Below are 25,471 nucleotides of genomic sequence, written 5' to 3' on the forward strand. Positions count from 1 at the left end.
TACTATGGAATCGGTATGAAATACCGCCGATTCCCGGCAGCGCCTGGCCGACCAAAGCAGTGTTCCCAGTCGTCGATAGGTAAGTATTGACTAACCTAACACTCCTTAGGGGTGCCTAACCCTAACCTCCCCCCCCAAGTGCCTAACCCTAATCCCCCCTCTAAGTGCCTAACCTCCCCTTCCCCGCTGCCTAAACCTAAGTCCCCCAGGGTGGTGCCTAACCCTAAGTCTCCCCCAGGGGTGCCCAACCCTAACCCTCCCTCCCCCTAGCCTAACCCTCCCTGGGGGGTGCCTAACCCTAAGTGCCCCCTGGGTGCCCTAAACCTAACCCTCCCCCCCATGGCTGTCCGCTCGCGGCGCCTGGCATCCCTTTGATCGGGATGCTGGGCGCCGGTCTCCCGGCGTTGGGGAAATGTCAGGCGTCTACATCTAGACGCCCGGCATTTCACCATCACCGGGTTATGACAGTCAGGAAGCTGGTTGCCGGTATTAAGGCAGCCGGCTTCCCGATTGTATACCACTACTACTGGGGGCATACTACTGGGGGCACTGCTGCTGGGGGCATTCTACTGGGGGCATGCTAATGGGGGCACTACTCCTGGGGGCCTGCTAATGGGGGCATGCTACTGGGGGCATACTACTGTGGGGCATGTTAATGGGGGCACTGCTACTGGGGGGCATACTACTACTGGGGGCATGCTAATGGGGGCACTAATACTGGGGGCCTGCTACGGGGGCATACTGCTGGGGGGCATACTACTGGGGGCATGATAATTGGGACAATACTACTACTGGGGGCATACTACTACTGGGGGCCTGCTAATGGGGGCACTACTACAGAATCGGTATGAAATACCGCCGATTCCCGGCAGCGCCTGGCCGACCAAAGCAGAGTTCCCGGCAGCGGAAGCCCGATAGCGCTGGAAATCCCGATCGTCGATAGGTAAGTGTTGACTAACCTAACCCCCTAACCCTCCTTAGGGGTGCCTAACCCTAACCTCCCCCCCCCAAGTGCCTAACCCTAATTCCCCTTCTAAGTGCCTAACCCTAACCCCCCCTTCCCCGCTGCCTAAAACTAAGTCCCCCGGTGGAGTGCCTAACCCTAAGTCTCCCCCGAGGGTGCCCAACCATAAGCTTCCTTCCCCCTAGCCTAACCCTCCCTCGGGGGTGCCTAACCCTAAGTGCCCCCTGGATGCCCTAAACCTAACCCTCCCCCCGCGGCTGTCCGCTCGCGGTGCCTGGCATCCCTTCGATCGGGATGCCGGGCGCTGGTCTCCCGGCGTCGGGGAAATGTCAGGCGTCTACATCTAGATGCCCGGCATTTCACCCTCGCCGGGATATGACAGTCGGGAAGCCGGTTGCCGGTATTAAGGCAGCCGGCTTCCCGATTGTATACCACTACTACTGGGGGCATACTACTGGGGGCACTGCTGCTGGGGGCATACTACTGGGGGCATGCTAATGGGGGCACTACTACTGGGGGCCTGCTCATGGGGGCACTGCTACTGGGGGGCATACTACTACTGGGGGAACTGCATAGGGGGCCCTACTACTAAGGGGACTCCATAGGGGGCACTACTACTGGGGGCATTGTGTAAGGGACACCACTGCTGGGGGCATTGTATAAGTTGCACTATGCACTACTACTGTGGGCATTGTATAAGGGGCATTACTACTGTGGGCTTTGTGTATAAGGGTCACTACTGTGGGCATTGTGTAAAAGGGTCACTACTGTGGGCATTGTGTAAAAGGGGCACTACTGTGTGTCGTAACAAATAAGAGACACTACTTTATGGTGTAATGTGAATCAAGGGCACTATGTGATGGAATGTGAATAAGATTGTGCACTGTGACTCCTTGGGCCGTAGCCCACTTTGTAAACAAGTACTATGACTCTGCTGGCCGTACCCCACTGGGTGGGTGCACTACTTTTCATTTCTGCTACTGCTGTGTGGCAATGTGTCATAGATGTGCTTTAAACTGTGGTGTCTGTGCCGCAGCTTTGTCGCTTGGTAACTAGTCAGCTCACTGCAACCTTTGGCAAATAATGGTGAAAACTATAATTTAAACTGTAAGGTGGTCTAAATTGACTGTAAATGATTGGAAATTAAGGTTATTCAGTTTAATAATACTCTAGGAAGAAAATAAAGCCCAAGTTATGTGAATTTAGCTTTTTTTGTAAATTATTATAAAAAAAATCCAAATCCAAAGCCAGTTACCGCAGTTTGGCAAATCCAAATCCAAAGCCGGACGACGAATTAGAACCAAATCCAAATCCGGCAAAAATGGTCTGGCGCACATCCCTAATAGAATCACAGTTGCAGGCTGAGATATGCCTCAAGATAAAGGTTGTGACACGCCTGCGTTTGAGTTTCCACCTTCCCATTGCCGCCCACAAATGCTCCCTGCCTGTCAATCACTTTGCAAATAAATCCTCACTGTGAGCAACATCGGTAATGAAAGGGCCATCGCTAAAGTAGAGAGCAGTGCAGAACCAATGAATCCCCCAGGAAGCCACAACTCAGTTACATTTTACATTTTGGGTGAATTTCTCCTTTAAAAAAATCTTGCATATGTTAAAAGTAAAAATACTGCAATGGTATACTAATTTATTGTGATCGCAATGCCGCAGCAGCGCTACACAAGGAAGCCCACTTTACCTTTCCCACATCCATAATACTTAGCAAGACTATGAAACCATCGGTACAATCGAGTACCATCATAGCCTCACATACACGTGCACAAGCCCTGACCTTACTCAGAAATTGCTAACTTCCACACACGCTATCAGGCCTCAGACTGCGTAGGGCATTGCAGTGGATAATTTATGCACGCCCCTGCAACGGCATTCAAACGAACTGGCACGCCTGTGTTCGGCCGAAAACCCCCTTGTCACCACCCCCAAACGGCACTTCCTGTTAATCACTCTGCCATGGGTCTGCGTAGTCGCAGTGGCTGGTTAGCGCACGGGCACTGTGATGCATACGCATGCGCAGTACGCAACAATCAGTCAATTGCGTGCATATTAGCAACTGCGTTCCTTGCTCAATCAGGCCTTTAGTATCAGCACTTGGGACTGAATAAACATCAGCAATAAACCTCAGGTCTGAGGATGAGATGCCCTCTGGTGGTGCATAGGACTTCTGCAGTGGTATAACACAAATATTTCCATATAGATATTATTTTACAGAGCCAGTGTGACTGTACAACGCCAGCATGAAAACAGAGGCTACTGCTGGCTACGCACTAAGAATTGTATCATTCGTACAGCCGATGAACGATATATCGTTCAGTCCATCTGGCTGTGTGTACACACAATGGAGTATCTTCTCTAAAGTCGTTTTTGATCGATTTAAAATCTCTGAAAATCTATCAACATCGATGTTGTGTTTCTGGGGCTAAATCTCACATTTACCAAAGGACAAATTTTTATTTGTTTTTTGGTTAAGTATTATTATATGTGTGATTTAGCCCTAGAAACACAACCTCGAAGCTAATCGATTTTGATAAATTTTCCTCAATTTTAAAACAATCAAAATTGATTAAAATTGAGCTCTAGTAAATGTACCCCAATATATCTGTGAAAGACATCTTTCAAGAATATATTGCGTTGGCCATGCAGATGTATTGCATCTTTCACATCTGCTCGTGTGTACAGAAGAACGACCGACCCATATACTGGCCACAGGAATCAGCGATCATGACATCACAGCTGGTTCTTCTGGCCAGATATATCAGGCAGCCAATTGATAAGTGTGTATGCAGTTGCACATGGTCTTTTGGTCATAATGGGGGCCATACATCTACTGTACAGTCTGATTCCCCTTTCTTCTGTCTCTGATCCGCCGATCATCAATGATCGGCAATCTGTCAAGCAATCAAAGAAATTCAGCATGTTAAAAATCCCTGACTTGCCAATTCCAACAATTTTCGGGTTGGAATTGGGGGAATCGAGATTGTCCAACATATTGGATTTCTCCAATCCCCCGTCATTGGCAGAACAGGGATTTGCCCCGTTACAAGCTAGATGTACGGACCCCATTACCTTGCCAAGTTGTTAGATCGGTCGGCGGGTTGGCTGATCTAACAATTTGTTGTTCAAGTGTGTAATCCACATAACAGTAAAATAATAGAGTTGCCCAATGTTCCTGTTTATATTGCTTAGCTTATAACTTAGTATTGGGTGATAATGGAGGGTTTGATGAGTATAAATGGTGAATAAATACACACCACACAATGGTGCAACCCAGCGACGGTGCGATACGATGTAATGATACATCGCACGTGCCATACACACTGCACACTCTGGTGTACGACTGTGCAATGTGTCCTTACATGTTGCATGTAACAGCACTGCGTCATTTATTGCATGGAAACCCGTGATGAGTCGGAAGCATGTCATGATAGGGGTAGGCTTCAGAAGTCAGGCCAGGGCTGGATTATGGGGGGGCAAAGCAAGGGGGAGTACCTTTAGGCCCCCCCTCTCAGGGGACCTCCGGCTGGAGCATCCCTGACCCATCTTTAGCTGCTTTCCGGTCCGGTGATTGTGAACGGGCTCCGTGCCTGTGCCGCTGGACTAAATAGCAGGGCACAGACCTAGAGGAACCGGGATCACCCGGCACAATAACGGTTTATTTCCTCTATCTACGCTGCACATGTGATGTCATGATGTCACGCACACTGAAGAACAGTGTGTGAGGAGCTCTCAGCCACCGCTGCCGTAAGGAGGAGCAAGGAAAAAATCCAGGTAAGTAGTGGTGGGGCGAGGGGTAACACAAACACAGGCTGTTGCTGCAAAGATATAAGGGGGAGAGACAGGCTGCTACAGTGATACGGGAGACACCAGGGGGGTTTCTGAAAGGACAGAGTCTATAGTTATGGCGGGGGCACCATATTACTGCCTTGCCCCATGTTACAAATATCCTAGTTTCAGCCCTGGTGTAAGAAGTGGGCTTGTGTATATGTACAGCAGAGACTGAGACGCAGGTCCTGTGTAGAACAAACTTATTTTTCATTTATCAGCATATAGTAATGTACACAATAAATGAGGCAATTTAATAGATGCAGTTAAGCTGAGGAGAGGTTATTAAATGTATTGGGAAACTTTACAGTAAGTGTATTGGGGTAACCCATGATGTGTTGTTTAGCTGAAAATGGGTGTATAAGCAGGGGTGTAGAGAGTGGCGCGTGAGTAGGGACAGAGGGTGCTGCAAACAATAGCTCCTGCAGCTGTTACTCAAGTGGCATGGGCGTATGCTATTGATGCTGCACGCCGCAGCAGACAGCCATGGAGGCGGAGCTAAGTCAGGAGGGGGCAGTCATCTGTCACGGTGAGGCGGCGGAGCAGCCAGTGAGCCAAGGAGGGACAGAGAAATCCATGCCTGGTGACTCGGTGAGCTAAAAAGGCAGAGTTTGGATGGGGGTAGCAGCTGCTCTGGACCATCATTATTAAAGCAGTGCGTACCTGCCCTCCCATAGTAGTGGACAGTTATGCACAGAGGGGTTACTGCTTAGTGCATGTAAGCCCCAAATATAGATATATAATGTGCACTTAATCTGTTTGGAAAGTTTATGGGTGTAGGTGGAAGGGAGGAAATACAGTACAATACAGAAAAGGCAAGGAGATGCTACATAATAGAAAATGGGGGGATACTACATAAAACAAAATGGAGGAGAGAGGAGAATGCTATATAATACAAAATGGGGGAGGGAGAATACTACCGGATACAAAATTGGAGGGGGAGACTACTACAGAATTCAAAAAGGGGAGAGATAGCATAAAAGGGACATTTGGATGAGTCTGATTGCATAAAAAGGGCATATAGAGAAGTGTGATGGCCTTCTAGATGCATGTGGAAGTGTCTTGTGGCATAAAAATAACACATGGAGTGGTCTCGTGACATAAAAGGGGCATGTGGACAAGTGTGATGACATACAAAGGGCATGTGGAGAGGGTGTCATGGAAAAAAACGAGGCATGTGGATAATTCTGGTGGAATAAAAGGGGTATGTGGAGAATTGTGATGGCTTACTATGTGCATGTGGCAGTGTCTTGTGGCCTAAAAGGGGCATGTGGAATAGTCTGGTAGCATAAAATGGGCATGTAGAGGAGTCTAGTGGCATAAAAGGGATACGAGGAAGGGTTTGCTGGCCTGAAAGGGACATGTGGAGGGATCTGATGGCATAAAAAGAGCATGTTGAAAAGTGCGATGGCATATTATGGGCAATGTGCAATGACATAAATCCTAGAACTTTTATTTCTTTTGCAAGCTCCTATGTTTGGGGATGTAAATGTGCAACCTATATTTTTAGAATCAGTATATGGATTTGTCTCACTCATAAAATGTATAAATTATCAAACTGATTAAACAATAATCTGTTGTGTTAAATACAGCAGAAGAGGGTAGACTTTTTATAATTTGTTCTTCCATCTGTAATTAGCCTAATATGCTAGCCATGCCCTATTTGCCTATTTGGAGAAATTCAGTTCAATGGGGTCTGGGGGGGTGCAGTTACATAGGCATGCTCCGGGCGTCTTGGCTACACGCTATACCTCTGTGTATAAGGTGATATAACTACATTCTGCTCTGTGACAGGGCCAGGTGTAGGACTTGTACTACACACATATTGTTAGTGAAAAAAAATAATGATCAGTAGCTGACAGTGGGTACTGATCCATCCATTGCCATTTTGAAGACTTCTGGTTACTACCAGGTAAGTTGGTGCTAACCCAATGCAGTTATAGGGACTAATTGTTTTGAGTTAGGTCAACTGTATTAGCAGGCATGCCTTGACGTGGCAGGTCGCGTGTCATACATCTGTAAATGTGACTTCTGCATTCTATGCATTCTATGTACAAATAGAATAGCAGCTTGTTACCTGCTCACAACTTTGTGCCGGAGGACTTTTCTCTAGATAACCTCTCTCTTTCTATCAACTGCTGGGAATTTATTGTTATGAACCTCTGGGAAGATTCACAGTGGAACCATTACCAGGAATATGAAGCTCAATATGGTATAGTGAGTTGGTTGATCAATAGAATATTGATAATTGATACTTGAAGAGTCAATTGATAAAGAGTCGATTGATAAGGAATGTGAGGACAAAATGGCTCCCAGTTAAATATGGTCTTGAGGGCTGAAATGTACTTGGGAAGTTACAGCCTTGAGACTGTTAAATACTTGGCAGGTTGCAGCCCTAAAAGCTGGTATGCACTTGTCTAGTTGCAGTTTTGAGGACTGGTATGCACTTGGCTAGTTGCAGTCTTGAGAACTGGTATGCACTTGGCTAGTTGGAGCCTTAAAAGCTGGTATGTACTTGGCTAGTTGCAGTCTTGAGGACAGGTATGCACTTGGCTAGTTGCAGTCTTAAGAGCTGGTATGCACTTGGCTAGTTGCAGTCTTGAGGACTGGTATGCACTTGGCTAGTTGCAGCCTTGAGAGCTGGTATGCACTGAGGTATTTAAGAAATTGCTGTAAAAGTTTATTGCTTGCTTGAATATACAGACAATGAATTGCAACTGAGTTGGAAATTGCAGATAGTGCACATAACACTGAAATGCAGTGCAGACAGTTGGGTATATTAAGCTGAAACAGAAAAGCTGCTGAGCGTGCTGGAATGAATAAACAAAAAGTTCACTTTAGTGAAGTGCAGCTGACACTGCTTTAATGTACTAGCAGAGAATCCATACAGACACTGAGGTGTGGCAGGCACTGTTCTGATGTTACTTGCAGGTAAATCACACACAAGCTGAGAAGTGGCAGCCACTGCTTATATGTAACTTGCAGGGAGAACACAGACGCTGGACACGAGGAGCTGGAACACACAGAAGGATAACCTCTCACTGGAACTGGAAGCCACAACAGACAGAACAGTCAGGCAGAAAGACCTCATGGAGCAGCAGCCTGGCGTTCTTGTCTCCTAGCAACGGGCCTGAGAGAACCACCCAAAACACCATTATCAGACAAGGCGCAGCGGCGGCTTGCGACATTTATAAATTGATTGAGCAACTTTCTGTTGTGTATTGTTATCTGCTGGAACCATAGAGCATGTGCTAGTAGATAGTAGCAGAGGAAAAGGGACAGCAACTGATTCGGAGCACCCCTGGGAGCTACCAGCAGTGGCCTGGGTGAGAGTCATGTAGTAACAGAGACCAAGCGATCATACAAATATACCTTGTTGACCTTACTTACATGACAAGGGATACTATAGGATGTTAACACAGTTATATGATATGTCAAATAAGGTTGATAAGACAAAAAAATAGTTAGGCCCACACAGAATCCTAAGGGTGGTACTGCAAGGAGTAAGTTGGGGTCTTGATGGGAAGAGAGATAAGACAGGTGGAGCAATGATAGTAAGATGAGAAATTGCTGGAAGAGGAACCAGAGTGGTAAACCCAGCATATGCATGGCTAGGTGGTAAACCCATTCAGCGAGTGTAGGTAGTAAAGGTAGCATGGAAAGGAAAGGTCATTCAGATGTAGAAAGGCATGGTGGGCAATGGCAGGTAGGCATGCAGAGATGTAGCCCTGCTTCTGTGTAGTGTAGAAGAGAAATCATTAATTCCTTTATCTAAAATCTAAAGTATATTCCAAAGAATAAAATGTTTTATTCCACATACAAAAACATTGTCTGTCATGGAGGCAGTCATTTGTTCCATGCATGCAATTTGCCGAATGCATTCTTTAACTTTTCCAATGGGAACCCCCATTCATGTCCATGCCTGCGATGAAGCTCTAAGGTAGAGTCTAAGGGGATGATTCAATTATTTGAGAGAATTAGTTCCCGTCTAAAGTGGCCAGGAGCTAAATCAATTGTTTGCACAATCAGCTTTGCGCTGGTCGCGACGGACGCATTCTCGTGCCCTAAAGCATGGGTTTATTCGCATTAAGCAGCTTTTAGATAGCGGAAATCATGCCCCTTCTGAGGGGAGTGCACAGCCAAAGCTTTTTAAAGTGGAGTAGTGATCAGTAAGCCCCGTGTTGGGAGTAAATTGGCAAATTGTCTGACCTGGAAATACTCAAAGAGTACAGTAAATGGGATATAGGGAAGAGGGTGAGACAAGAGGAGAGTAGTGAAGGGGGTGAGACAAGAGAAGAATAGAAAAGGGGGTGATACAAGAAGAGGATAGTAAAGGGGGTGAGACAAGAAGTGAATACGGAAGAGGTTTAGACAAGAGGAGAATAGGGAAGAGGATGAGACAAGAGAAGAATAGGAAAGGGGGTGAGACAAGAGTAGAATAGTAAAGGGGGTGAGACAAGAGGAAAATAGTAAAGGGGGTGAGACAAGAGTAGAATAGTAAAGGGGGTGAGACAAGAGGAAAATAGTAAAGGGGGTGAGACAAGAGGAAAATAGTAAAGGGGGTGAGACAAGAGAAGAATAGTAAAGGGGGTGAGACAAGAGGAAAATAGTAAAGGGGGTGAGACCAGAGGAAAATAGTAAAGGGGGTGAGACGAGAAGAATAGGAAAGGGGGTGAGACAAGAGAAGAATAGGAAAGCGGGTGAGACAAGAGCAAAATAGTAAAGGGGGTGAGAAAAGAGGAGAATACTGGAGAGGGTTAGACAAGAGGAGAATAGGGAAGGGGGTGAGACAAGAGTAGAATAGTAAAGGTGCTGAGGCAAGAGTAGAATAATAAAGGCGGTGAGACAAGAAGAGAATAGGGAAGAGGGTGAGACAAGAAGAGAATAGGGAAGAGGGTGAGACAAGAAGAGAATATGGAAGAGGGTGAGACAAGAAGAGAATAGGGAAGAGGATGAGACAAGAAGAGAATAGGGAAGAGGGTGAGACAAGAAGAGAATAGGGAAAAGGGTGAGACAAGAAGAGAATAGGGAAGAGGGTGACAAGAAGAGAATAGGGAAAAGTGTGAGACAAGAAGAGAATAGGGAAGAGGGTGAGACAAGAAGAGAATAGGGAAGAGGGTGAGACAAGAAGAGAATAGGGAAGAGGGTGAGACAAGAAGAGAATAGGGAAGAGGGTGAGACAAGAAGAGAATAGGGAAGAGGGTGAGACAAGAAGAGAATAGGGAAGAGGGTGAGCATAAACTACCCAGAGAGAAATTAGGGAATAGCCCTGTATTGTTCAGTTCTGTACTTTATTCTCCAACAAGAAACAAAGCATCACCCATAAACACTATACGAGATCTGATAACATATAGAAGTTCTATCATACATAACCTGTACACTTACATAAATGGATTTTTTGATAGTTTACAGATTATTTGAGCTTTACAAAATAATTAACATGAATTCTACATTTTTAGGCAGTATACCACAGGTCTTATTACAGATCTAAATACTTGTTCTGAAATTCCTTTGCCCTGAATATCCTTTTTTCCTTCATCACATCATAAAAGACATGGACAATTTTCTGTTAGTTTCATATTTTCTGGTTCATTTATCTGGCAAAACCAAGATGCTGTCTCTCAATCTTTGATTTAAAACTTTGAATGAAAACTTTGATGTAAAGTTTACATTTTGCAGAATGAATAAAGAACATTCTTTGCTTTGAACTTTCCTGTATTGTTCACCTTTACAGATCTCACATGGAAAAGGAAAGTAGCTTGATGGACTGGTCTAGGAATAGCTCTGCCAGTATCCCACAGAGAATATCCCCTACTTAACAGAGAAGGGCTGAGTGACCAGCTGACTGCCGACTCTATCTAACCAAGCATAGCACTGGCCCTTCAAAGCATTAGTCATAAGCTTCTAAGAATATACAGCAAGACCTTTCTTGGAAGTACATTTTAACCCATCACTGATAATAGTATCTTGAACTACTAAGCAGTTGAAACAGATTTGCGTCCTTTGATTTGGTCTTTATACAAGCAATACACCATCTGCATATGCTCAATACGCTCTGTATATCCTAAAGAATAGATGATAGATTACAAAATAAGCAAGATAAGGGAAACCCACAAAAGAGGTTATGTGATATGATGGCCAGAAAACCATAATCATGTAACAGATTTATTACACAGATTTAGGGTCATATTTATCACCATTCGCAATTAAATTGCAGTTGTGACGCGAAATTAACTACTGAATTCGCAATGCGATATTTATTATATATTCCTAGAAATGTATTAAAAATCGCATCACTATACACAATATTTATTTTTGTACTTAAGTGTATATTTATAAAACAATTGTCCATGTTCTACTTCAATTTTCCTATCCTTTGTTATATTTTGTGATACTACTTTGTCCTTGTCAGTGCATTGTGTAATTGTTACTTTATCTGAAATACCTTGAAATTAATAAAAAAAATATATGTAAAAATCGTATCATGAGACAGAGGGCCTGATTCAAACCCGGTCGCAAGCGCTGAGCGCTTGCAACCGGTTCGATGTTTGCCCACTCGGGATGCGCACGACGGAGCGGACGGTGCGCACGCGTGAGACCCTACTAGCGACGGGTGCTCCGTCGCACCAGGTCTCGCACCAAAGGGGGCGAGCTGTCGATGGTGATTGACAGCTCGCCCCATTTGGTAGGCGGGCATGGGGGGTGGCTGGCCAAACGGAGGCGTTCCCGAAGGAACGCCTGCCATTTGGGGGGAGGCCCCACTGACATCACCAGTGATGTCAGAGGGAGAGCTTCCGGCTCTATTAGACCACAAGGGTCTCGTCGCAAGCCCGATGGTCGCGATGGTCTTGACCATCGCGACCATCAACCTGGCCGCTCGCAATACCTGTGGGTGGTCGCCCACAGCTATCCGAGCGGCCAGGAGGCCGAACAACAAAAAAAAAAGCCCTTATTCAGAGTGAGCGCTCATTCAGAGCATAGCGTTCGCAAGCGGGTCGATGGCCGAGCAGTGCGTAACGCACGGTGTGCGCACTGTGCGTGCGTGTCCCAGCAAATCCCCTCCCTGCAGTTCTCAGGGTATTTTTCACAAGAAAATACCATGCGAATGTGCTGGCCTCAAAGCCCCTATACCCGTAGCCGACTTCTGTGATCAGCCTGTGTATCTGAATAGACCACAGGTTGATCACAGAGAAAATAAATAGAACATAATAAAATAAAAATTACCTGCACGCTGCACCAAGAGTCCGGTGATCGGTGGGCTCCTTCTGAGACTCCTAGTCAGCTGATCTGTGCCGTCAGCTGAGATGCAGGCCGGGACTTCAGCTGACCACATAGGTCAGTTGACCGGGGGTCACAGAGAAGGAGCTCACTGATTACCGATCCCTGGGTGCAACATGCAGGTAGGTTTTATTTTATTATTTTCTATTCTATTTCATTTCTCTGTGATTAGCTGTGGTCTATTTAAACTCAAAATCTGATCACAGAAGTTGGCTCCAGGTTCTGTTCTGCATGTCAGCATGCAGGAAGGGCAGAGCAGGAGTAGGGGGAACAAAGAGGGAAGCCTGCATATGGTGTTATTATCGCTAGGCTCTCTCCGTTTGATGTTGCAACTCTCTGCTGTAAAGGGCCAATGAGTCGGATGCAATTTGCGTCTAAATGGCAAGCATAGAATGCACCTCCCATAAAAGCACATTTTGCTTGTTTAAGGCCTGATTCTGAGCAGAGCGCAATCCTTATATTCACGCAATTGGATGACGTTTTTCATCTGCACATGCGCGTAAGTTGCTAAAAAGTCACACAGTACACACATCCCACAGTGAGAAGGTACACAGGGCCTGATTCAGACCCGGTCGCAAGTGCTGAGCGCTCGCAACCGGGTCGATGGTGGCCCAGAGCACATGCGCATGACGGAGCCGGCTCCGTCATGCGCATTCGCGAGACCCGGATAGCAACGGGCAAACCGCCACTCCAGGTCTCGCACCAAAGGGGGCATGCTGTCGATGTTGAGTGACAGCACGCCCCCTTTGGTGGGCGGGCCAGAGGGGGTGGCTGCCCAAACGGAGGCATTCCCATGTGAACGCCTACCATTTGGGGCGGGCCCCACTGACATCACAAGTGATGTCAGTGGAGAGATTCCGGCTCTGTTAGAGCTGAAATCTCTCTGGGGCTTGCAGCAACGAGACCCTACCACAAGGGTCTCGTCGCAAGCCTGATGGTCGCGATGGTCTTGACCATCGCAACCATCTTCCTGGCTGCTCACTATAGCTCTGGGTGGTCACCCACAGCTATGCGAGCGGCCAGGAGGCCGTTCTAAAAAAAGAAAGACTGGCCCTGATTCGGAGCGAGTGCTCTGTCAGAGCGACCAGCTCTGAATCAGGGCAGGGCCGCAACTAGGGGGGGCTAGAGGTGCACGTGCACCGGGTGCCGGAATGCAGGGGGTGAAAAAGGGCTGACTCACGGTGGCTTGGGGGCTGCCGATTCAGAAAACGGACATCAAAAAATGGCCGCCGCCTAGGAGACAGATGCTAGATGTCCTTACTGGACCTCTAGTGTCTGTCTCCTCCTTGGTGGTGGCCATTTTTGGTTGGCCATTTTCAGCAGATTCCATGTGGACTAGCCGTCCGCGTGGACTCTGCTGAAAACGGTCATCCAAAAATGGCCGCCGCCAAGGAGGAGACAGACACTAGAGGACCTACTGGACCTCTGGTGTCTGTTAGGCCAGCACAAGTGCCGGGAGAAGATGCTGAAAGCTGCATCTTCTCTTGTGAAACCCCCTGGCAACGAGCATAAACCCCATGGCAACGAGCATAAACCCCATAGGAATGAGCATTAAACCCCCTGGCAACGAGCATGAAACCCCCTGGCAATGAGCATGGAAACCCCTGGCAATGTGCATAAAACCCCTGACAACGAGCAGGTAATTTTAAAGTAATTAGAAGCCTTACTGTGGGGCATAAAAAGGTGTCGGGCAAATATGTAAGTGGCACTTTTGTTACAGGCATTACAGTGTGGAATAATGTAAGTCACTATACCAGGAACGTTTGACTAGTGCACTGCCTTATGGAGGAGCAAGGACAAAATCCAGGGAAGGGAGGGAGCGCAAAATTGCTATCTTGCACCGGGTGACAGATATGCTAGTTTCGGCCCTGATCAGGGCCACAGTTACATGAGTCAAAAGCTCACACTGGAGCCTATACTCTGAGGGAGAATCTGCATCTAGCATGGGGCTGGAGCAAGTTTCGATGGTGTGATGCTCAAGTGGGCATCTCTCTCCTTGCACATTCAGGCGCACGGCTGTACACCAGGTAAGCGCTTGTAGCGGTTTTGGCATAAAGTGGCTGATGTGATAGCAGCATAAGATGCACACATGGACACTGCTGCGTTTGACTCAGTGCTGGCCGTATCATGTGTGCAGGCCAGCAAGGGTGGCATATGTGCCCGTTTTATTCCAGGAGAGAGTAGTAGTATATGCTTCAGGTTTATGCCGGTGGTAGTATTAAATGCTACAATTACAGTACACAATTCATACACAATATAGGGCCTGATTCAGAGGCAGACGCAATGCCAATGTTTCCGCAGTTGGCCGATGTTTTTTGTTCTGCGCACGGGTCGTGATTGTGTCCCGTTGTCGCTCACACTGAGGATTTCTATGGGGAGTACTTGAAAGCCAGGAGGTGACAGAAATGCGGGCATGTCGCGACCATTTTCTGGGCATGTCTCAGGCTGCGACTGCTTTCCTGTACATACCGTCTTACTTGTGACGCCCATTCTGGGTAACCATAGGGTTACTCAAAAGACCAATGTGCGCCCGTTGCCTGCTTCTTTGCATGCAAGCGCAAATCTGAGATGGCACAGGTGGGCAAGTGTAGAGCTGGATTAAGGCTTTGGGGGGCCCGGGTCACTTAAGACAGGGGGGCCCTAAAGTCTAAAATTAAATTCCTAAGGGATGGAAAACGGCACTCGGTGTTTATTTACAGAATTTGAAATATACAGCGAGCCGGGGTCGTCTAGCAAGTTGTATATTTCAAATTCTGTAAATAAACACTTCAGAGTGCCGTTTTCCATCGCTTACGCTGCATCTACTGTACCTGGCACCCTTGATAAAACTTTGGACGCTGAAGTGCCCATTTCCACCATACGTATATATATACATATATATATATATATATATATATATATATATAAAATCAATCAGCATCTATCAGCTTGGCACTCTGCTCCTTTCATATATATATATATATATATATATATATTACCCCAGGTTCCATCCATAGTATTAAGCAATACACAGCAGGGAATGGTTGGTGGTGCTCACGACGTATATAAAAATAAGGTCCAACCGACCTATATAGTTAAACATTTCAGTCTTTATAGACTTTTTCTGGAACTGAAATGTTAAACTAAATAGGTTGTTTTTTAATATATGCCGTGAGTACCGCCAAACATTCCTTGCTGTGTGTGTATATATATATATATATATATATATATATACACAGTGTGTGTGTGTTGTTGAATCGTGCAACTGAACCTTTAGTACATTCCTGCCTATAAACCTCTAAGATTCACCTGCCTAGAACCTCTAAGACAAAACCTGCCTATACCTCCTAAAACCATAATTTGTCGCTAATTAGTGCTGTGTTTAAATATACCATTAATAAGACTCTAAGACAGTGGAATAGCGGTCCAACGCGCTAAAGATTATTATTCAGGTAAAAGTACAGATGTTACCACGCTATGATCTAACAATGAGCGCAAACTAAATTGTACAAACATTTAGGTCATAAGGTACAGTCAATACATACGCGTGCGCTCTGGGACCAGATACCGGCATCAGTAATGAAACCTTCGTCGAAACAGCATAACAGGACCACCACAGACTGGCATCTCGTTTCAGAGCACTCACATATATACCCGTACTGGGATAAGCAATACAATAGAATACGTTGGCAGGTTCTCATTGGTTCCTCTTCTTGCTTCTTCCGTTACGGTACAATTCATAGGTCAGTGCAAAGACTCAAACCAGCCTCTAACAGCCTGATTGTGTCCACTTTCCCGCTGCATATTAAATCTAGTCTAAACTATGGCATACAACATTTCAAGAAGTTATTCTCTCTATCATTCATATTTCATAGCCGCATGTTCTGATCTCCTCACCGATGCCACCGGAACGCTGTGGGAAAAGAGTAGATCAGTACGGCACCAATCACGGTCCATTTGCCATTTACTAAACCATAGTTACAGAAAACATTCATTTCTTCATATGCTGACATTGCGATTAAACCAAATAATAATCATTCCTTTCGTGCTGCGGGACCATTGCTTTTAAATGTGTATGTGGGGAGAAATGACATTAAATTGTGTTGTGCGTTGGAGGGTCTGTGGGGCACTTAGCGACCAGCACTAAGTTGGAAAGGCTTCTGTGTATGTGTGTGAGCATGCCAGTATGAGTTTGGGAAAGATCACTAAAAAGCTGGCTGTGCGTCTAAATAGCTATTTTGCGTTGTCCTATGTTTAACATGAAATGCAGGGAAAACACCACTAATTTGCTACTTTTTGCTACATCGCGTATGTGTTAATGTGAATGCAGGGGAAAACACCACTACTTTGCTACTGCTCAAATATGTTTGTGGTGATTTTAATGTGTTGCAAAGTTATTTTATGTCTGCTAAACACCGTTGGTAGGTGTTTGGGGAAGATTGTGAAAAAGCTGTTCGTGCTACTTTTTAGCAACTTGCGTTGTGAGTAGCAAAATTGCTACTTTTAGCAATTTTGCACTGTGGATTGTGTACTATGTATTTTTGACAAAATGGCACTTGTGTAAGCTTTCTTTTCTAAAATGGAGTCTTGCTGCCATTCACAAGATGGTGTCTTGAGGCCAGTCGCAAAATGGCGTTGTCGCGATTACATTTTAAACTGAACTTGTCTCAGCCAATTATTCAGCTTCGACAGTCCACCCTTTGATAGCAAACAACATGCTATCACAATCTGCTATTAGGATTTAATTTAGGCTTACATTTATATATTATTTAGTGTTATTATGGGATGGCACAAGGTGGTTCTTAATCCATCAATAATGTGTCTCTGGGTGGGGACATAAAACTACAATTATACGCACACCGCGGATCTTGGGAGATCATGTGACAGGTGTGGGAATGCACCAGTCTTATAACAGCAGTCTTGAAGGGGAATTTGAGACTTTACATTTTCTGGGTGTTCTATAAATAACATTTCAATAATATCCTCTATGCATGTCTAAATATTACACATTTAAATGATGGTACTTCCTAGCTCAGGGTTGTAATGCAGTTCTGTATCTACCTCGGTATACATATTATCATTTCTAACCACCATCACAGTTTCATTCCTTCGTTTCACTCTGTTTTTACATTTTCCACACTTCAACACAATAGGAACACACCGGACGCATATGCCAATTACTATGATGACAATCAGTATAAGGATCAAGAATTTGCCTATGCTGGCGATCACTTCCTGGACCCATTCCCCTAGACCCGAGAACCATTTCACTGGGTTCAGCCATGACACCCATCCTTCTATCTTTTCCCCTACTTCAGCCACTGAAGCGTTATGGTTCTTGCGAAATTCCCACTTTAGCTGCAGAATTTCATCCATCTTCCGGTCTATCACCTCCTTAGGGTCGCTCGTATCATTGGTGACATAGGTGCAACATTTTACTTCAAATTGAGTGGCCAATGTTATGCAATACCCTCCAGTAACAGCTGTTAAATAATTCAACACTAGCCTGTGTTGCACCAGTTCTTTCTTGTACGGTTGCAATTCTCTCCCTGTGTACCTGAATGTGTCATCGTACATCTCGGTGATATTATCTATTAATTTAGCAAGTTCTTGGATATATCTAAAATTTAATGTACCCCTCGCAATTCTGGTGGGATCCAGGGCGACTAAAACTTGGAAGCCAGTTGTCTCACTGATTAACTGAGCGGCTTTATGCATATCACCAGGTATCATATTTCTCTTGCCTCTGTGTTCATATTGAGTGTGAAGATATGGTGACGGTGTGTTTTTATGTATACTCAGCATTTCAACATGTGTGAGGGTCATAACTTCTGGGACTACTCTTCCCAGGTAACACAAACCATCGGAACTCGGGGAGAGCCATTTATACGCTTTTCTTCCACATATAAAATATACATTATCAGGGAGAACATAAGGATTGGTATGCATCATTATCATTAAACACATTTCTATTGCAAACAATCCTATCTCAGGCTCTTCCATCTGGTATATGCAAGTTTCTGGTTGTATTATTTTAGCACAATAACCATCTGGTACTTTACCAATCATTTCTTTGGTGGAACTCAATGTATACCGGTACCTAAAATATTTCCCACTTGATTTAATTGAGTGTAGCAGATCATAGTTTATGGACTCATTATCAGCTCTTTGTGAGAAGGTCATCGTCTGATTATTCCCCGTCACTTCCCAACCTCCGGGTTTATTGGGGTTGGTTATGTTCAAACACAAAAGTGATCTATCTACTTGGAATTGATAGAGTTTGAAATGAGGTGGTTTGGATGAGAGGAATTTTTCATCCAATATTTTCCCTTTTTGCAATTCTAAAATTTCCGTGATATTCAGCGGAAAAGGCACCAACCCTACATTATGCTGTCCCTGTGGCACATGTGAACACACCCAGCAATCGGTTTGATTTAACACTTTGCCTACCATGCTGTGATAATCCTCTAAAGGATACCCTCCCCAGTACGGATTATATTTTGGTTGGCACCATTGGATACAGTTCTCATCAACTAGGGACCCACAAAGCTCACAAATACAGGAATCCTCAGACGATAACCCTCCACACCTTCCCCGAGTATCCGGAATGATAGCTCTTTTAACAATAACAGTACTAAGATTGGAAAGACACTCCCCTGATTGGCATTGCACTCCTCCTGTCTCCACTCCATCGGCACTGCCATCAGCTCCCGTTTCCTCAATCGGTCCCCCATCACAGACACTGGATATCCCTGGACTGACCAGAATGGTGAACACTCTAAAAGAGAATATGAAAATGAACACAGCAGGCCTGTCCATTTTAACAACAAGTCCTGCAAAATTTCTCTCGGTTCAAGTATCTCACTACGACCTTTTCAATCCTCCCGGAACAAGCTCGCGAGTGACAGGTCCACACTATCAGCCTTGTTTCCGACTTGTTTCTCCACCGGTTGATTGACCTTTTTGCAGTGAGTCGAATGGACCCAGGTATCTCTCTCGGCCACCTTCAAAGATGTAGTACTCATCAGCAGCATCTGGTATGGACCTTCCCACCGGTCAGTCAAACAACCTGAACGCAAGAAATTTCTGATCATTACATATTCTCCTGGTTCAACATCATGACAGTAAGTTTCAGGCATATCATTAGACAACAATTTCAGTTTCTGCTGCTGTTGCTTTAACTGCCTACTCATTGATATAAGATACTTTACAGTTACCTCGTTGTTACCCTTTAGATCTTCCTGTGGACTTATAATCAAATGAGGTTGTCTACCGAACAATATTTCAAATGGGAACAGATTCAGAGGAGGTCTAGGAGTGGTCCTTATGCTATGTAGGACCAAGGGTAATGCTTCTGGCCATCCTAGTCCAGTCTCTGCCATGATTTTACTTAGCTTATTTTTAATAGTCCCGTTCATCCTCTCTACCTTGGCACTGGCTTGCGGTCGGTAGGGGGTGTGAAGTCGGCTATTAATACCCATCAGCTTACACATATTTTGGAAAACATCACCTGTGAAATGGGTACCCCTATCACTCTCGATGATTCTAGGGATACCATACCTGCATACAAATTCCTGAACTATTTTCTTGGCAGTAAATGCAGCAGTATTAGTGGCCGCTGGGTAGGCCTCAACCCAGTTAGAAAATACGTCTGTGCACACTAATACATATTTAAGGTTCCTGCAGGGTGGTAATTGGATGAAATCAATTTGTATCACCTGGAAAGGTCCATCAGTCGGTGGAATGTGGGACAGTTCGGTAGGGATCGCTTTCCCTATGTTCTTTCTCAAGCAGGTCAGACAGGACATTGCTATCTTCTCTGCTTGTGAAGAAAAACCTGGTGCGCACCAGTATGCCCTCACCAACTTGCACATACCCTGTTTACCCAGGTGAGTCAGACCATGTGCTGCCTCAGCCATGCTGGGGTAATATGCCTTGGGGGCTACTGGTTTACCATGTCCGTCCCTCCAGAGCCCCTTGGACTTCCAAATGGATTTTTCCTGAATTGAACACAAATTTTGCATCTCAATTAATTTTAGCATGTCAACAGTTTGGAATGACATCATTGTTTCAGTTGGAGAAAACATTTTTAATCCTGCTGCCCATTTTGCAGCTTCATCGGCTCTGTTGTTGCCCAGTGACACCGGGTCATCCTCACATGTGTGGGCTTTACATTTAATTACTGCCACTGCCTTGGGCAGTTGGATTGCTTCTAAGAGATGTTTTATGTGTCGGGAGTGTGCAACTGGTGTGCCTGCTGCTGTCATAAAATTTCTCAGACACCATAGAGCCCCAAAATCATGCACTACCCCGAACGCGTACCTCGAATCAGTGTAAATGTTAGCAGATTTGCCTGCTGCCAGTTCACATGCTCTAGTCAGTGCTACTAACTCTGCCACCTGGGCCGAGTGAGGAGGACCGAGAGGTTTAGCTTCCATGATGTCTGTGTCATTTACAACAGCATAACCTGTACATAACTCACTTGTGTCTGTTTGTCTATGACAACGCCCATCCGTATAAAAAGTTACATCCACATTCTCTAAAGGTGTGTAATGTATGTCAGGTCTAGCAGCAAAGGTCTGATTCAGATATGTCATACAATCGTGCGTATCATTATGTCTGCCGAACTCACCTCCCGCCAGCAACTCTTCTCCTTCCACCCTTTGTACATCATGTTGTACATATGGTAGGTATGTTACTGGATTCAGCGTACTGCAACGTTTAACAGTAACATTTGCAGGAGCGATTAGGGCTAGTTCCCATTTGGTGAACCTAGCTGAGGAGATGTGTCTGGTTTGAGCTGAGTTCAACAGAGCAGATACAGCATGGGGAGTGTAGACAATCATATCATGGCCCAATACTACGTCCTCACTTTTACTCACCAATAGAGCGGTAGCTGCTACACTTCTCAAACAAGTGGGGAGTGATCTTGCTACCGTGTCCAATTGGGCACTGTAGTATGCTACGGGCCTACTGGCATCACCATGTTTTTGTGTATGGACACCTGCAGCACAACCATCGGCTTCCGTACAATACAAATCAAAAGGTTTTTCATAATCAGGTATTCCCAATGCAGGAGCTCTTGTCAGACTATCCTTAAGATTAAGGAAAGCCTGTTCTGATTCCTCTGTGTGTATGACACGATCGGGCTTTGAGGAAGAGACTAATTCCTGTAAAGGTAAGGCCAAAATAGAAAAACCTGGGATCCACATTCGGCAATATCCACACATTCCTAAGAAGGTACGAATTTGCTGTTGATTCTGCGGCAGTGTCATGTTTTGTATGGCTTGTATTCTATCTGTTGTAAGGTGTCGTAACCCCTGGGTTAGGCAGTGTCCCAAATATTTTACTCTGGATTGGCACGGCTGTAGTTTGTCCTTAGTCACCTTGTGTCCTGTTTGTGAGAGATGAAGTAATAAAAGTTTAGTATCATTCAAACATGACATAAATGAGTCAGAACATAGCAATAAATCGTCCACATATTGAATTAGAACAGATCCATTGGCAGGTTGAAAAGATTGTAAACAGTCGTGCAATGCCTGGGAGAAGATACTGGGGCTGTCTATGAAACCTTGGGGTAATCGTGTCCATGTGTATTGTAAACATCTGTATGTAAATGCGAATAGATACTGACAGTCAGGATGGAGAGGCACAGAGAAGAAAGCAGAACAGAGGTCAATGACAGTGAAATGGGTTGCATTTGGTGGGATCTGCATCAAAATGACAGCTGGATTCGGCACTACGGGGAATTGGCTCTCTACTACCTTATTAACACCTCTAAGGTCTTGTACCAGCCTATAGCCCCTCCCACCACTCTTCTTCACTGGAAAGATGGGACTGTTGGCTACACTAGCTGTACGGACTAAAATTCCTTGTTGTAACAATCGCTCAATTATTGGAAACACCCCTAATTCTACCTCCTGTTTTAGTGGGTACTGGGGAATTTTTGGAGCTTGCCTACCGTTTTTTAAGTTTACCATTACAGGGCTTACATTTGCCATTAATCCAGTGTCCTGTCCATCCTTAGTCCAAAGGGAATCTGGAATTAGGGACAACATTTCGTCTACTTGTGATGGGGTTTCATTTATAACTGTAGAGTGATACATTATCCTTTGAGGAGTGTCTAACATATCCCGCACCTCGTATACCATTCTCTCTGGGATATCTAAATATACCCCATCAGGGGTGCAATATATAACACATCCCATCTTACATAACAAGTCTCTGCCCAGTAGGTTAGTAGGAGCCGCAGCAGCCAGAAGGAACGAATGTCTGGTATGCAACGGCCCAATAGTAACCTCTGTGGACTTTGTTAAAGGATAACGTTCCACTTTACCTGTTACACCCATTGTTGGTACTGTCTCATTGGTCACCTGTAAATTAACGGGAGATTTCATCACTGACCTGGTCGCCCCTGTGTCTACAAGAAAAGGATATTCAGTACCAGCTACATCAACCATCATGACCGGTTCTTCCCTAGTACTTCCCGTTAACCTGACTATCTGTAGACTACAGGTATGACCTGACCCCTAGCGTTGGCTACAGTTCTCCAATAAAACATTTACGGCTACAATTGGAGCTGGTGCCTGTTGGACATTTGCTGGCCTTTGTGCATATCCTTTATGGGGATATCTAAATTTTCCCTGATGTGGGATTCCTACTCCTTTTACTGTGCAGTTTCTACTTAAGTGTCCTGTTTGTTTACAGTTAAAGCATGTTCGTGTTTCGGGTGAAGACATGTGGTGTTGTGAGGTTTGCGCAGAGGGTAAAGGTGGTGGATATGGGTAAGGATAGGGAGGGTAAGGGTATTGTGGGGGATAAGAAGTTGGTGGATAGCTTGGGACCTGTGGTTGCATCGGGTTAGTGGGATAGAGTTGCGTTTGTTGTTGAGTGGGGTTAGTGAGAGTGGGTGTGTGTGCAAGTGCAAGCGTGTCTGTTGGCTGTGATGTGACCGTCATTCCCTCCAGAGCTTGTATACTGACAGCCATCAGTTTCTCGCACTGGGCTTCTCTCTTTTTGGAGATGTTCTTATCATGTTCAATGGCGGTTTCTATGAGGGTATCTATTGTAAGTCCCCGCCAGCCAGGCTGTGAGGTCTGTACCCGAGTTTTCAAACTCTCTTTCAGACCGTCCACAAGTACTGTGACTATCATTCCCCGGTGGTGAGTGCTATCTTTAATATCCTCTATCCCAGTGTACTGGGTGATAGCCTGCAGAGCCCGATCGCAGTAATCTTCTGCAGTCTCACTCTCTTACTGTTTAATTGTGAAAATTTTGTTCCAGTTAACTACTACTGGAAAATATATACCCAATTGAGTTACTATGCGGGAAATGTTACCTTGGTTTACTTGATCTGTTAAGGGGACGTCACCATCCAATACACAATCCGTGATCAATTTTGTCACGTCGGTATTGCGTGGCAGACAGGCCCTTAACACCACACGCCAATCTTTATTAGTGGGCTCATGTGAACTACCCAAATTTCTCAAAAATCTTTGACATTTGGCTAATTCCTTTTTGGGATTGGGGAAATCATTTATGATGGAATTTAGTTCTGCTCTTGTCCAAGGACAATGCATTACTACTTCCCTCGTGGGCACTATACCGTTTGCGTCTGCATTTCCATTTGGAACAGTTATTGTCCGAATGGGATGCAGACCGGTAGCGCTGCTACCTTTGACCTGGTTACCTTGCTGGGGGTTTAATCTGCTGCTGCTACGTATGGTATTAACAACTTCCTCTATGGGTGCAGAGTGTGTTAACACTTCCCTTGCTGTTACCGATGGAGATGGCGGCACCACCCGTGATTGTGGTGATGCAGCATCTATCATTTGCACAGCATGGGAAATGGCAGACATTACAATAGGTTCATCATCCACATCATAAACATTTTCTTTAAGGTTGCTTAAGAGAGGGTACAATTTGTTTGTTACATTTTTATGGGGTTTTATTTCATTGACTGCACCTACACCCCCATCCGCATAGGGTGGTGGTGGTGCGCGTGAACCATCTGTACTACCTTCTGCGACGCTACCTTGCAGTGTGTGCGCGCTATCAAGCGATGCGTCTGTGGCGCTATTTAGCATCACCGGCGCATTGCCCGAGACTGTGCCCGCGACGCCTGCTTGCATCGCGGGTACCTCCTTCAGCCACATTTCCCCCTCGTGCTGCCATAGTTTTAAACATTCAAATTATTTAATCTTTTTCTCTCAGGATCGCATCAAACTGATGTGATCCCGGACATTATCTAACACATTTTTATCAAAACTACCAATTCTGGGAAATGGTCTGACACTCTTCCTCGTCATATTAAACCATAAATCACAATACCTTATTGCATAAGTACCGTATTTGGTATGCATGATACGACGGGCCGATCCGATCGGCGCCTCCATTAGCAGCACATCATTGCCTAACATTTCTACTGTTTGCATGGCTCCCATTCTGGGACAACTCCTACGCTTTCCAATAAAAATTTAAACCGGTGAAAGACAATCAAGATACTTTCACTTACCTGCGGACGATTTAAGTCGGTGGCGCCCACACACCTGGATAAGATTTAGTAAGGCAACTTCCACACCTGGATAAGATTTGAAAAAGGCAACTTCCACACCCGGATAAGATTTAGTAAGGCAACTTCCAAGCCTATGAGAGTTTATATGTCGGCCACTCTCACGCACCTCTATACAACAAAAGACAACATGTACACCTGCTACTGTGTATAGAATGGTAAAGCTGCTTACCGAGCGACTAGGCTAACCCTTGCACCTAGCCCTTAAGGATCATACAATACCCTTAACTTTGTTCAACAAATATTCACTGTTACACACTTTTTTCCTGCGCAGAAAAATACACGTTTAACCCAGATATTGGTAATAGAAAAAAAATGTAAACCTCAATGGCTTTGTTCAAACACGTGGCAGCACAACCGGAAGTACGTGTACACAATTGTGCGACTAGTCGCATACACAGTGATGCAACCAGACCCACGTGTTATTACCTTAACGCTATTATGCTACTCCCTCTAAACTTTTATCAACGAGAGAAAATTACTTTTCTCTCCTTGTCCCTGGATTCTGATCAGCGCTTCCTCTACGCAATAACCGGCAGTACGCTCTCAGCAACACTGTGGTAATGAAAGACTAATGCGTCTCTCAAAAGGCGCCTCCACCATTTTGCGGAGAGGGAACTGACCAAGTGTTACCATGTATCAGATAACGTAATGAACCTACGAGCCCCCAACTGTTGAATCATGCAACTGAACCTTTAGTACATTCCTGCCTATAAACCTCTAAGATTCACCTGCCTAGAAACTCTAAGACAAAACCTGCCTATACCTCCTAAAACCATAAGGTGTCGCTAATTAGCGCTGTGTTTTAAATATACCATTAATAAGACTCTAAGACAGTGGAA

The sequence above is a fragment of the Taudactylus pleione genome, unplaced genomic scaffold (assembly GCF_031769625.1).
Source record: "Taudactylus pleione unplaced genomic scaffold, aTauple2 ptg000065l, whole genome shotgun sequence".
NCBI classification, from domain to species: domain Eukaryota; kingdom Metazoa; phylum Chordata; class Amphibia; order Anura; family Myobatrachidae; genus Taudactylus; species Taudactylus pleione.